Source organism: Equus przewalskii, chromosome 10 (genome assembly GCF_037783145.1).
Source record: "Equus przewalskii isolate Varuska chromosome 10, EquPr2, whole genome shotgun sequence".
Classification (NCBI taxonomy): Eukaryota; Metazoa; Chordata; class Mammalia; order Perissodactyla; family Equidae; genus Equus; species Equus przewalskii.
Window position 1 is genome coordinate 4831228 of NC_091840.1, and position 13427 is coordinate 4844654.

Consider the following 13427-nt stretch of genomic DNA (forward strand, 5'->3'; position numbering starts at 1 on the left):
TGGCTCAGGGCGCAGGCCTCCAGGGACCCTCGGCTACTCCAGTGCAAGTTCACGTCTGACCCAGCCGTCTCCTTCCCTGGTCAGGGGTCTGTGCTCTTCACAAACCCCGTGCGACCTGGAGCCCAACCTCACAGGCCGTGGCTGTGCACCTCCGCCGTGTCACCCTGAGTCCCTGCACCATCTTGTGCACCCTCGATAGACAGCTCCCCATCTCTCTCTGGGAGAACCATCCTCCCACTGCTTGGGGTCGGTTGGCAGGAGGATCAGAGGAGCCTGGGAATTTCTGTCTCCCTCACCTCGTGAAGCAGGAGCTACACATTCTCAGCTCCTGAGCCCCGAGTTGGGACCACTCTTGGGCACAACCGTTATCTCCAAAACTTGGGCTTGGCCCGATACTGTCCCCTTGTGTGGCCTCCTCCCCTCCCGGTCTCGTTGCCCGCTCCACCACTCTGCTTTCCCAGGAACTTCTCTGAACAAACCCTTTGTACGTGGGTCCTCTTCTCAGCACCTGCTCCTGGGGACCCCAGCCTAAGACACTCCCCCCAGGGTTGTGGGAATTAAAGGTACATTTGGGCACATCCACTGTACTGCGTGCCTTCACCACTGAGCCCTCACAATGTTTCAGGAAGGGACATAATACACCCATTTAAAAGACGAGGAAACTGAGGCCAGGGTCGCTCGGTGAAGGGCAGCATCCGCGTTGGAGCATACGTGTCTTCCCCACGGGAACGTCGGTGTCTTTCACCACCCTGTGTTACACTCCCTATGGGGGCAGCTACGAAGTGTCACTTCACTTATGTGCCACTTAACGATGGGGACACTTTCTGAGAAATGCGGCATTAGGCAATTTCATCGTTGTGCGAACATCACAGAGTGTACTCACACAAGCCTAGAAGCTATAGCCGACTACACACCTAGGCCACATGGCACTAATCTTCTGGGACCACCCTCGTATGTTGACCGAAATGTCCTCACTGGCGCCTGGCTGTACGTCGTTTCAGTTTATGGACACGGGCACGCTTTTACTTTCCAACCAATACATTCTTTAAAACTTTAACATATTTCCACTTTCCAGAATGAAGGAAACTTAAAATTGTGCCCCATCCCCTCCCTGAAGAATTTGCTACATGAGAAGAAAAGAAATCATCCCGCCGTCTTTGGAACCGACCGTGGGCTCGTGTCTGTTTGGTGAGATTTATTCTCTCGTTAATCACTGCCCTCCCTTCATTCATGTTAAATATAAAATTGATTAGGAAAGATCCCCATCACGGTTAAAAAAAATAATTAGCTGCTACATCATGTTGCCCACAGTGCGACAGAAAGGAGTGATTAAATTAGGGATATTAAAACCCCATTAATCTGCGCTCAACCCCAGCTCTGCTTGTTCATCTCGTGTGGCGCTTATTATTTCTGACACTGAAAGATATTTGAATTACCAGCTGCAACAAGGTCACTCGCTGAAGGATGTCAGGTCAGCCATTAGTCAAAGGCGGGAGAGGTGACCAGAGGTGAGGGCTGCCCGTGTGTCAAGGGGCCCCTTCCTCGGGGATGTGCTGAAGATGTCAGGAATGTCATCCAGAGAAGCGGGCAACACCCCACATCCGGCCTGGCCAGGGTACGGGTGCCCCTGGGGCGTTGACGCACACCTGCTCTCTGTCACCCTCTGCAGGTCACCTGTGATGTTAGGGACCCCCGAGGTGTCCTCTGGGCTGGCGGCCTCTGCCCCGCCCCACCTCTCATGTGGGTGCTCGATTGTCATGCCCCCGCGAGAGCGATTACACTAAGACTCAAAGGTCACCTGTTGGATACTGTACATGCCCAGCGTGTGCTGAGCAATTTCCACGTTTTATCCCATTTAGTCCCTCAGCAGCCGTGAGGTGGTTAGCTCTGTCATCATTCATCAGGTGAGGGGCTAAGGCCTCAATTCAGAAACTCCACTGAAGTCACACAGCTGGTCTGTTGGACTCCAAGGAGACGCTGTAAGCCACTGTCTACCTGCTTCGGCAGCTAATGCGCTGGAATTCGCAAATCTCCTCGTGGATGCTGGGGTGCAAAGGCAAAGGGGTGAAGCCTGGGGAGCCGGCCCTGGTTTGCATGATTTCAACACTCAATCGACAGTGGTCGCAAATCCGCCCCCTGCAGGGCCTCAGGCCAAGAGAGGGAGCTCCTCCTGAGAGCCCGGCTGAGGCCATGCAGTCTGTCACTGGAGAAATGGGGACAGTCACCAACAAGGGAGGAAGGCCTTCTCACCCCTCACCTTTCTGTAGGGTGAAAATTTGGCTAACGCTGCCTCCAGCCGTCTGTGTCTGAATTTATTTCTTCTTCCCCATTCACGCTGCTTGCTCCTCTGTTAAAGGACCCAAATCACCCCAAATCCATTATTTCCTCTGGCCCCCGTGGGACGGATGGGGAAGGCAACTGTCCTGTTGGTGGTTTCATATGTGCTGCCCACACTGGGGTCCCGTCTGCCGGGCCTGCACTTCTTGGGGTCTGTGTTCAGGGTGCTCCTGCGGGACTGGACCAGACCAAGAGGGTGTCTCCCCAGAACAGCTATAAGTGGAACATCAAAAGGGCAAAGGTGAGTGGTGCCTGGGAGGGAAGCCAAGGTCCACACTGGGGGAGGAAGCCAGGGTCCACACTAGGGGAGGGAAGCCAGGGTCCACACCTCCGGGAGAGGGCAAATTGGGGTCTGTGTTCAGTCTGAAAGAGAGTGGGAGAGCTTCAGCAGCCTTGCATCATAGGAGACACTCAATAGATGTTTCGTGAATGAATGAATGAATGATTGAGGCAGGGATAAAGAGCTGGGAGATGAGAGCTAGGGCAGAGAGGAGAGTAAGAGAAATCCAGGGCCCGGGGTCCGGGGGAGGGGGATACATGGGGGCGGGCTGGCCTTTCTCACCAAGTCCTGGCCTCAGGCTCCAAGGTGAGGCCTCATCATCCTTCGTGTGGCCCTCACACGCTTCTCTGGAGCTGGTCGCAACCTCCCATCCTCATCAGCAGGCCACGGTCTCACTTCCCTCGAGGCTTCTTCTCCGGGCGGCTCGCTCTCCGCTCACAAGAGATCAGACATCCTTCTCCTCTGAGCAGGCCCAGCCCTGCCGTGACCTCCGTGACCCCTCTCCACCCTAGACTCCCCACCACAGGCCCCCAAGGTCCCACTCGGGGTACCTACTCGCCAGCAGCACGTTCCTCTCTGGAGCACCGGGGCTCCATTAAGCCTGTTGAATTGAATCCAGGGGGCTCCTGGGGACATCCTTCCCACACTGACGAGGAAACGAAACCCGTCAGTCACGGCTTTCCTCCTGCTCCTGCAGCTGCCTGGTAACTGGTTGATTCGGAGGAACGCACACGGTTTACCTAAGAGCAGAATTCAGACTTGAGAGAAAGGGTTTTCCCCCAAGGGATGCCTGCAACAGCCCATTCTTGGTTCCTGTCCCACGGTGTCCTCTGTCTCATTTTGATGCTTAGCAGATGTGTCGGCCAGGGACAGGCCCAGGGGAAGATGCCTTTGGACTTGGGTACCACACCTTGTCCCTAATAACCACAGTCACGTGCCGGCCACAGTGCCAGATAGTCCAGGAACCATGAGCCAAGCAGGCTGGCAGCCCTGGCCCCAAACGGTCGCCTCCTAAATGGCAGGGCAAGAGCTCCCCCAGCCCTTCCAGGTGCTCTGCCTGTGGCAGACGTGGGGTTGCCCCCACCCTGGCTGTGGTCCCAGCCCAGAAGCACTCAGCTAGGTTACTGGAAAAACGAGGACGCAAACCTGTGAAAACAGCCCATATTCCTAGCTAATTCCTGAAGCTGGCTATTTATAGAGGTGGTCTGGAAGAGCGGGGGCCCTGCCACGGGCTCCTTGGAACCACCACGGAATCTGCACAGAGGGAGCATGTGACGGATCGGACAAAAAGTTCACTTGGCACGTGGGTTCTGAAACCCAGGGCCAAGGCTGCCTGCGCAGAGCGGAGTCTGGGATTGGACTGGCCGCGGGCCGCCATTCTGAAGGGCACAGAGCGCGATTGTGTCAGCCCCCGCTCTCCAAGAGGAGGCTCGGAGCAGGGCCAGACCTCAGACTTCTCGGAAAGCTGGCACCATCCAGGCTGGGGACCAGGCTCGGCCACATTTCCGAAAGGCGGGTCTAGGGCCCATCGTCTCCAGCACAAGTACCAGGGGGAGAATTTAAAATGATCTGGGGAACCTATCCATTCGATAGGTCTGCTAACAGCATAAAATATCCTGGAGAAAAAGTATGTCACCCGTGACTTCTGGAAAAAGGACATGACAAGAATAAGAGAAACATCTCAAAGGCTCAGTGTAGGGCCCAGTGACCAGGAGAGCGAGCGTGGTGGCTCGGCTGCCCCCTCCGTGCCCACCCCTCCCTCCCCCGGGAGCACAAGGCTGGCCTTGTTTTCCAGCCCTGGGACTGCATGGAGCTCGTCACATTGCGAGAATCATGAGGCAGCCAGAAGGGAAGGGCAAGGAGAGCAGCGAGGGCCTCGGAGAACGAACTCGCCCTCCCTACGGCCGCCTGGAGTCCCTGTGTGGGGCCGGAACCAGAAGGAATAAAAGAAAACTGACGCATAGCTTGCTCTGGGCTAACGATCCTTGAAGAGGATGGAGAATGCGACGCTCCCACGTTCTGGGGACGGAGGGTGATCCGGTGGGCGCGGGCAGCCCTAGAAGGTGACGCCTGGATTCGAGAGGGGAAGGGCAGGGTTAGCACTGTGCTGTTGCGTGTGACATGGGGACAGGGTCTTGGGGAGCTGGGGGCTCTGAGAGGACCCTTCACACCAGGTCTGCGAGGCAGCGAGTGGGGCACGGGCAAGGGCTGTGAACCTACCTCCTGCTGAGCCAGCCGGGCACAGGAGCCCCATGCCGGCAGAGGACTTCAGGACAGGGGGTGTCTGTGCCACACAGGAAGGTGTCTGCTGCTCAGGGACCTCGTGTGGCAGAGAAGAGTCCAGCCTGATGCTGGGGAACAATGGGAGGGAGTTTGAGAAGGAAGGGACGTGGCCGGGTGCTGGACAGAAGGTCCAGTCTGGACTGGAGGAGACTGAGCAATGCTTCGAACTGAGTCCAGCACAGTGAGTGACCTCAGACAAGCCAGCAGATCCAGAACAAGAGCCTGCACTGGAAGCTGAGGGACTCTGACCCCAGTCCTCGCTCTGCCGTTTACTGGCCCTGTGACCGCCTTACGGTCTCAGGCCTCAGTTTCTGAGTTGGTAAAACGGGGGCACGATTCTTTCCCCACAGGGTCATTGTGAGGAGTGAGTGAGCCTGGCACATCGTAGGTGCTCCATAGATGCTTGGTGAGCCTGGATCAGCCCCGCTTTGCATCGTGTCTACACTGGGAGGGGCCGTGCCCTCTACCCGGGCTTTACATTCCGTCACATTTAAACTTATATTTGAAAGTTTCAGAAAGGTTAAAAACAAGATTCCCGAAGAAGATGGGGGACAGAGATGGATTGGAAATTTAGCCTTGAAGTTACAAACAGTTCCGGGAAGTGGGCCCGGAGCGGGGTGGCAGGTTGAAAGATGCCCCCACCCCAAGATGCGTCCACATCCTCACCCCCAGAGCCTGTGATGTGAGCTTATCCAGAAAAAGAGTCATAATGTTCTAAACCAGCATGACCTCAATAGAACTCATAATAAAAAGAGAACAAAGAAAAAGAGTCTTTGCAGACGTCATTAAATTAAGGGTCTTGAGATGAGGAGATTGTCCTGGGTCATCTGGATGGACCCTAAACGCCATTGCAAGTGTCCTTACAAGGGCAATGCAGAGGGAGAGTTGAAACGGCCACGGAGAGGAGAGGCCACATGACCACAGAGGCAGAGGCTGGGGGGATGCAGCCATAAGCCAAGGGATGTCCGGAGCCCCCAGAAGCTGGAAGAGGCAGGAAGGATCCTCCTCGAGCCTCCAGAGGCAGCGTGGTGCTGCCGACACCTTGATCTCGGCCTCCCCGCCTCCAGAACCGTGGGAGGATCGAGCCGTGTTGTTTTAAGCCACCAAGTTTATGCTAATTCGTTACAGCAGCCACAGGAAACTAATGCAAAGAGAAAAACGATTTCATCTCAAGGAGCCCTTCACTTAACAGGACTAAGCAGGAATCAGCGCCCAGCACCGAGAAGGGAGGGAGCAGGAGGAGTTCAGGAGGTAGAGCCGTTTCTGTGTCCCGGCCACCTCCCACTGTCCCCTCCCCTATTCAATCCAGCCCGGTCACATCTCCGCTGACCGCTCCAAACGGCTATAGTAACCCAATCACCTGGTGATTGACACCCCACCATGGGGACAGGCCACCTGGGGCTCCCGTTCATTTTCGGTGTTTGTGGACTGGAGTTTCTGGCTGTGTTCACTCTCATGATTCCTGGGAAGAGAGACCTGGCAGCAAAGGTGGTGGATGCCCCCGCCGTCCAAGCTGCCGCCTGCAGGGCCAGCGTGGTCTGGTCTGGAACTGCGGAGGCCAGAGGAAGATGAGACGGGGCCACTCATCCCAAGATAGCCGGGGACACCGAGACAGGGACTAACAAGTGAGGGCCTGGGACACCTGTGCCCCAGGCCTCCAGGCCTCCCGGCCTCCCTCTGCAGTCCCCATCCCCTCCCAGGGCATGTGCTACAGGTTGTCCCTCTGCAGGCACAGACTCTCATCCCCAACTGGCAGAGGATGGCCCCTGGGGTTGGCAACTCCCCCAGTCGCCCTGCCCTTAGCTTTGGGAAAAGCCCTGAGGCAGGACAGAGGAGGGCAGTGGGATCTGCCCACAGCTGCGCCTGGTCTCAGAGGTGGGCCAAGAGCTTGTGGGTCCAGAAAGTGTCTGCTATGCCCTCACCAACCGCCAGCCCCCATTCGGGCCCCTAGGTCAGGCGTGTTCCATGACTGGGGCAGGTCTCCCCAGAGACCTGTTGGGAAAGAGCAGTTGGTTTTGGGGAAGAATAGATGGTCTTAAAGCTAGTGAGGTGAAGGCCTGTAGCTGCGAGGGTCCACCACGGGAAAGAAGCTAGCACAGAGGAGATCAGAGAGAGAGAGACACCTGGTCCTGGCCATATTGCTTGAGCACCAGGATCCAGCCATGCCTGACATTATTGGAGCCAAAGAATTTTCACTTTCCCTAGTTGAGTTTGGGATTTTGGTCACTTACAACCAAATGCTTCTGATTAACACAAGCTCCCATCATGTGCTAGGAGCTTCATACATATCATTTCACTTAATCCCCTCTGAAAAAGTGGGACGGAGCCCAGGCCAGAACTCAGGCTTCATCTGATTCAAAAGCTCGTGATCATTTTTCTCGCCTCCAGGTCTGAGCTAAGCCGAGAAAAACACTGATAAGAGAGCAAGGCAGCACCAGCCTGGGCCTAGGAGGGACATTCCCAAAATCTTAGCTTGTGCTCACTCTCGATAAGTGACTGTGGGAGATTACTGTTTACTCAGCATCTCTTTTATTTTAGTGAAAAGCAATTCTGATTAAAAAGCCAAGATCAAGCACAGCCTGACCTGAGGTGTTCGTCTTCCTTGCTGGCAGAAACCCAGACCTCTGGGTCTCTAACTGGCACTACTGCATGCTTGGGGACAAGGTCCTGGATTCCAGCATAGTCTAACTCTGGGGACCAGGCTGGTGGCATCAACCTTGCGACAGGGACTGTCCATGCCATGCTCTCTGAGACCCTCTCTCTAATAAAGGAATCTGGCCCTTGCTTGGTGGGCTGTGTGGGTGCCCCCTGCCAGGGAGAAAAGGAGGGTAGTCTGCCCCCAGCAGGTGCAGGCCGAGAGGGAAAGCAGTGTCGGGACGTGTCCCTTTAAAACATCCTGGGGCCAGTCCGCCCCTGACCATCCCGACCAGCAAAGGTGCTGCTGCAGGAGGCCACCGAGGGACAATGAATGCCAGCTCACGGCCCCGCCCAGCTCCAGCCCCTGCTCTGCTCTGGGTGCCCACCTCCCGGGCACCCCCCTCCTGGAAGTGCACCTTTGGCAACAGCTGCCCTCAAGGGTGCTCAGAGGTCCCTGCGGGCTCCCCGATTTTGGAGATCTGCCTCATTGCAGCCTGTCCCGGGCCGGCACAGCCTCTGCAGCCCTGGGGTGCTAATGCCTCTGAGGACAAGACTCGCCCCCCTGACCTGACGCGCTGGGCCGAGCACCTCTGCCCGGAGCGAGGGCCACAGCAGCGAAGCGAGACCTCCCTATGGCTCTGGCAATGGGTCTCGGAGCTGGAATTGTGACTCCAGATGGTAAACTCCCCCCGTGCCTGAGGCCCCATCACCAGGAGGGATCCCACAGGCGCTTAATTAACACTTGTTGACTGGCTCGGCTCTGTGAGGCGGCTTCAGGTTGGGGATCCTAATTACAGCCTCCCTGCGGCTCAGGGATACAGGGAAGAGACAGCCAGGGAGGGCCTCAGAGCCGCCCCGGATGGCGCACCGTGACGCGCGGTGGCCCTGCTGCCGAAAGGATCACTGTGCCGGGAATGAGACCCGTGGTATTGCCGGGCATGAGATTCAGGTAGAACACAGGGCTGGCGACCCTGGTCACTCCCAGCAGGTGTGGTCTGAGAGGCAGACCCGCCCTACTCTGCTCCAAAGCAAAAGTTATCCCAGCACAAAACCCTGCCAGGAAGCTTCCAGCAGCCCGGAGCTTCCCAGAGCTGTCTGCACAGTGCCCCTGTTGCCTGTTTCGCCCTCAGAGGAGATCACTGCCCCGCTGCCTGGGGCAGCCTAAATCCGGGCTAACTCCGCAAAACTATGCAGCGTTCTGTTTCACAGTTTCTACCAACTGCTCTGCTGTCCCTCCATCTCCTGTCACCATGAGGCCGGGTCTGAGGGCCGCAAGCGCCCCCCAGCTCACGGAGTGGCAGTCAGGGCAGTGCCGAGGGATGGAGAGCTTCTCTGACCACCCTCCCCGCCTCCCCCCGCCACCTGGACCTGCGGACACGGCCTGGGGAGGGGCAGCCTGCGAGGACCGCATGCAAAGAAATATCAATGATCTGTTGAGCTCAGGCCTGAACCGGCCACACGATGGACACTTTTCCTGTTTGTTCTCTTTGGAGAAAGAGGATGAGAAAAAAGTTCTGAGTCTCATGCCATTTCTGTATTTCAAAAACAAAACCTCAAAACAAAAACCCCTATGCCTTTGCTCTCTGTTGTCCCAGCTAATCTACATCCAGCTGCTTCATCAGACGGTGAGCCTGAATCCACGGGACCACCCCAGAGAGGGGGCATAGGATCATCACAGCCTCACCGTCCCCACGGCTGCTCGGGGCCTGAGGTCGCCGCACATTCCCGGGGCTGCCTCTCCCTGCGCGGCTGCCTGCACGGCCCCTGGGGCGGGGTCTGATGTGCAGGTACCCAGCCCCCACACGTGCTGGCTGCCCAAGAGCGTGCGTGATGGCTGTGCAGACACCGCGCGGGCTGCAGGCCGAGCTGTTGATGTAACTGAAGAGAGCAAGGTCCTTCTGCACCTTCTCCAGCTACAGACCGAGGTACGGGCTGCCGAGGGCGAGCATCTTCTCGGAAGGAATGAGAATCACTAGAGGAAAAGAGGTGACAGGGCAACAATTGCCATCTTTAATCAGAGACAGAGCCGGGACAGGGCCACCCAAGGGAGCTGCTTCAGAAATAAATGCTGCGACAGCAGAGGGCTGGATGTGGGGTGCCAGGCTGTTCATTTCGGGGAAAGGTCAGCGCACCCCAAACTACCAACAATAGACAGGACGGCTCTACTCGTAACTCCCATCCTTGCCCACCAGGCACCAGGTGAGACCTCAGCCCAGTGGGGTCAGGGGAACGGTGTCTGGGTTTGTCCTGAAACAGCTGGGGTCGTCCCATTTGCTGGTCCCTTTCTGGGGTCCAAGCTGTGCTGGGTTCCCTTTGCCTGGAATGGAGTACCATTCCTGCATGGGAGCGTAGGTGGTAAGGATGCTCAAACTCTTCATCTCCAACTGCTCAACATGCCAACTTCCAGTGTCTTCATCAGTAATTTTGCAGCTTTGGCTCTTGGCTGCATGATTTCCCACGGCACAGACCAGCACGAGGCTCGGATGACAGGGGCTGGCTCCTCATGGGGCAGTTGGGGCACGGCATGGAAGACCTGCCTCCACTGAGCCGCTAGCACAGCACCTCTTCTCTCCGTGTGTGCTCCTTCTAGCAGCTGCCCTGCCCTGCAGCCACGGCATTTTCATAGCCACCCTGGATTTGGGGGCACAAGAACAGTCTCCACGCTGAGCTCCATCAGGAAGAGTCCCCCCGACGACACAGGAGACGATAGCTGGATGTGGATCCTGCGTCTCCCCCTCCGGCCGTCCCGTCCTCCCCGTCCTTCCCACCAAGCACAGGCTCTGCTCCCAGCCTTGACTCTGCGTGTCCATCCCCGCTTCGCTCAGACCCTTTGCTGCCTTCACTCCAGTGGACAACTGGCTCGCTCAGAAAAGTGTTTCCGGCAGGAGAGGGCATCTTTGTTAGGGCAGCTTCGGTCAGAGTTAGATTGCTGCTGCAAAGTGCCTGCAGTTTCCTGCCGCAGAAGCCCCTGTGGTGGGCACTGGGGAGATGGTGCTGTCTGCAAAAGCAATCCGAACCAAACGCGAGCCAAACTGTTTGGTTGTTCTGCCTTAACAGCTTGAGCAGCCCCCACGGCTGACGCAGAGACACAGCGTGACCAGCATTCCCTTCTCCCCACTTTTGCCGTGTGGCACTGGGCAGAGGAGCAGAGCAAGAGAAATCTGGGGGCAATTGCATCCACTGTGCACCAGAGGCGAGGAAAGAACACCCGCCTGGGCGTCAGAACAGGCAGAGGCACAGGGAGAAGCACGTGCTTTGGATTCTGAGGGGTGGGGAGCAGAACCTCAGGAAGGTGAGTGTGTGCAAACAGGCGTGCTTGGAAGCAAGCTGTGGTGGCAAGACCACAGGAGCAGGACCAGCCTGCCACGGCCCGGCTGTGTGGCTTTGTTGAGCCACTTAGCTTCTCTGGGCTGCATTTTCCTCCATCCAAAGAGGCTGGAGGACTTGACCTGCTGTTTCCTTTCCAGCTCTAAAGGCTTTAATTCTATGACTTGGAATCACGGAAAGTAAGGATTATTAGAACACGTGATAACCACCTGCTTATTTCTTTAAATCTTGCTCTCCCTGTGTGATCTCTTAATTCGAATAATTCGGAGTATCAGTCTAAGTTATTATGCTAGTCATGACAAAGAGCTCAGCTTTTCAACAATTTGTTCTTTTTTTGTTATCTTTGATCTAGTAATTACCCATCTAGGAGTCTGAGCAAAGGGTGAGGCGTTGAGACAAAGATGTGCTGTTTACCTTAGTAGCAAAGAGAAAAAACAAACAAACAAAAATAAATGCAACCAAAATAAATTATGGCATAGCCATTAAAATGCTCTAATGATATTTTAAAACACTGGAAAGTATTCACAGTGTAAACACACAGAGACACACCCACATACATGACAGATATTGCTAATAGTACACAGTGCTCTTTTCCTCTTGGAGATTAGATTCAGGCTTCCTTTTTTTTTTGGTGAGGAAGATTGGCCCTGTGCTAACATCTCCACCAATCTTCCTCTATTTTGTATGTGGTGTGCCTCCTCAGCATGGCTTGATGAGCCGTGTGTAGGTCCACACCCAGGATCTGAGCCCATGAACCCCAGGCCGCCAAAGCAGAGCACATGAACTTAACCGCTACACCACTGGGCCAGCCCCTCAGAATCCTTCTTTACCCGGCACTCTGAACAGCCACCATTGATTACAGTTGGCGTTCAGATGAAATCTATTAGCCACCTGAGTATGAGATCCTTCAGTGACAAGTCTGACAGTCAAGGTCAGGATGAAAAAAGAGGCTAAATGGAAGTTCAGTAGCCCAAATCAAAGAAGGTCAAGTGGAGGTGAGCGTAGGGTTTTCATAGCCCATCAGGGACCAGAGAGTCATTTCCTAGATGAGGCTATTGGAAATTCAATACATTTCCTGTTGCTTTGCTTGGAATTGTAGGAGCAGAAAGTTGTACTTTTGAGACAAATTTTAAAGGTTTTGGGTTTTCCTTGTTTCCCCATTCCCGAAGTGGGCAGAGTGTCCTGTGATGTAGCTACTGGAGAATGCCAGGCTCACGGGGCCTCATGGATGACTCAGAGAACTGTTCTCAGGGGTTCGAGAATTGATGGCCTTTGGGGGGAATCTCCTTCAAGAGTAGTTTTGCTGAAGATTTTCAGTCGCCAATGACCAAAGATCGCCGTGATGACTCGGGGGGCTGCTGAGGGGGTCCGGGCTGGCAAATGGGGTCCCTCTGGGCATTCAGAGACGGAGGCTGGGAAGAGAGATGCACCTTGTCCCTCCTGGTGGAGGACTGATGCTCTCAGGACAGAGAGAGGAGAGGCTGAGCCGGGAGCTTTACGGGCCGCGCGGGGCGGGCAGAGGCAATCCCGCGGCCAGAGGACCCTGGGACCATCGCCGTGTCTGAGACGAAGGAGTGCGTTCTCCCAGGGCCGTGTGTCCCGTCCCCCACAGACACTCTCTACCACCGTTATGAGACTGTTTCACTCCAAGGACTGAATTTTCTCAATTAGGTCCTTTATTAACCAACATCGGGAGGAGGAAATGGGCGGAGACAACAGCCTTCTCAGTATCTTCATTTCTCCTTCCCCCTCCATAAATCCATTCCAAGTCGATGACATTTGCGAAGTGTATTTCCCCGGGTCCCCGTAATCCCTTCAGAATATTAAGGCTGCATTACTTTATCTTTGGTTACATTAACTTCAATTTTCCTTATGAGTTAGTATCTGGCTAAAAATTAATATAGTGAAGTTGAAAAGAATCTTATGATAGGAAAAAGACTAATTTCATCTCTGGCTGCTCAGATCCCGGAGTACACCCGGGTTAATGTAATTAACTTACAATTTGAGCCCGGGTTGTGTACATACACTGAATCTCCCCGCTGGAAACGAGATTAGATTTTATTACTCTATATATCCTGGTTATCTTCACCGCCCGGCTCGGCACGGCAATGAAAATGCAGAACCATCTGGTACGGAGCCCATGCAGTTTATTTAAGGATTTAATTAAATGCTCTAAATGGAGAGCTTCTCTGAATTAACATTTTAAATGTGACTTATTGCAGGTTTAATATTGTCTTAATGCCAACCTGGGAAACTCCATGGCCAAGTTGTTGATGTTTAAATTGAATTCATTTGGGTGGCTCCAGGGGGACCCATTAATTAATCTAAACAACTAATGGGGATTGGTTCTGACTTTTGATGAAGATTATTTACTGAGACAATTTGCAATGAATAAAGAGTCACAGTAGGCAAATGCTTAATTGAATTCAAAAAAGTCTCATTGTGTTTAATATCAGGACGTATCGAGTGAGTAAGCTTTGAAATACCATGAAAGGAGAGATTGCTTCAATCTTCTTAGCTGTGCGCTAATAACAAAGAGAATGAATAATTACATTTTCCTGGG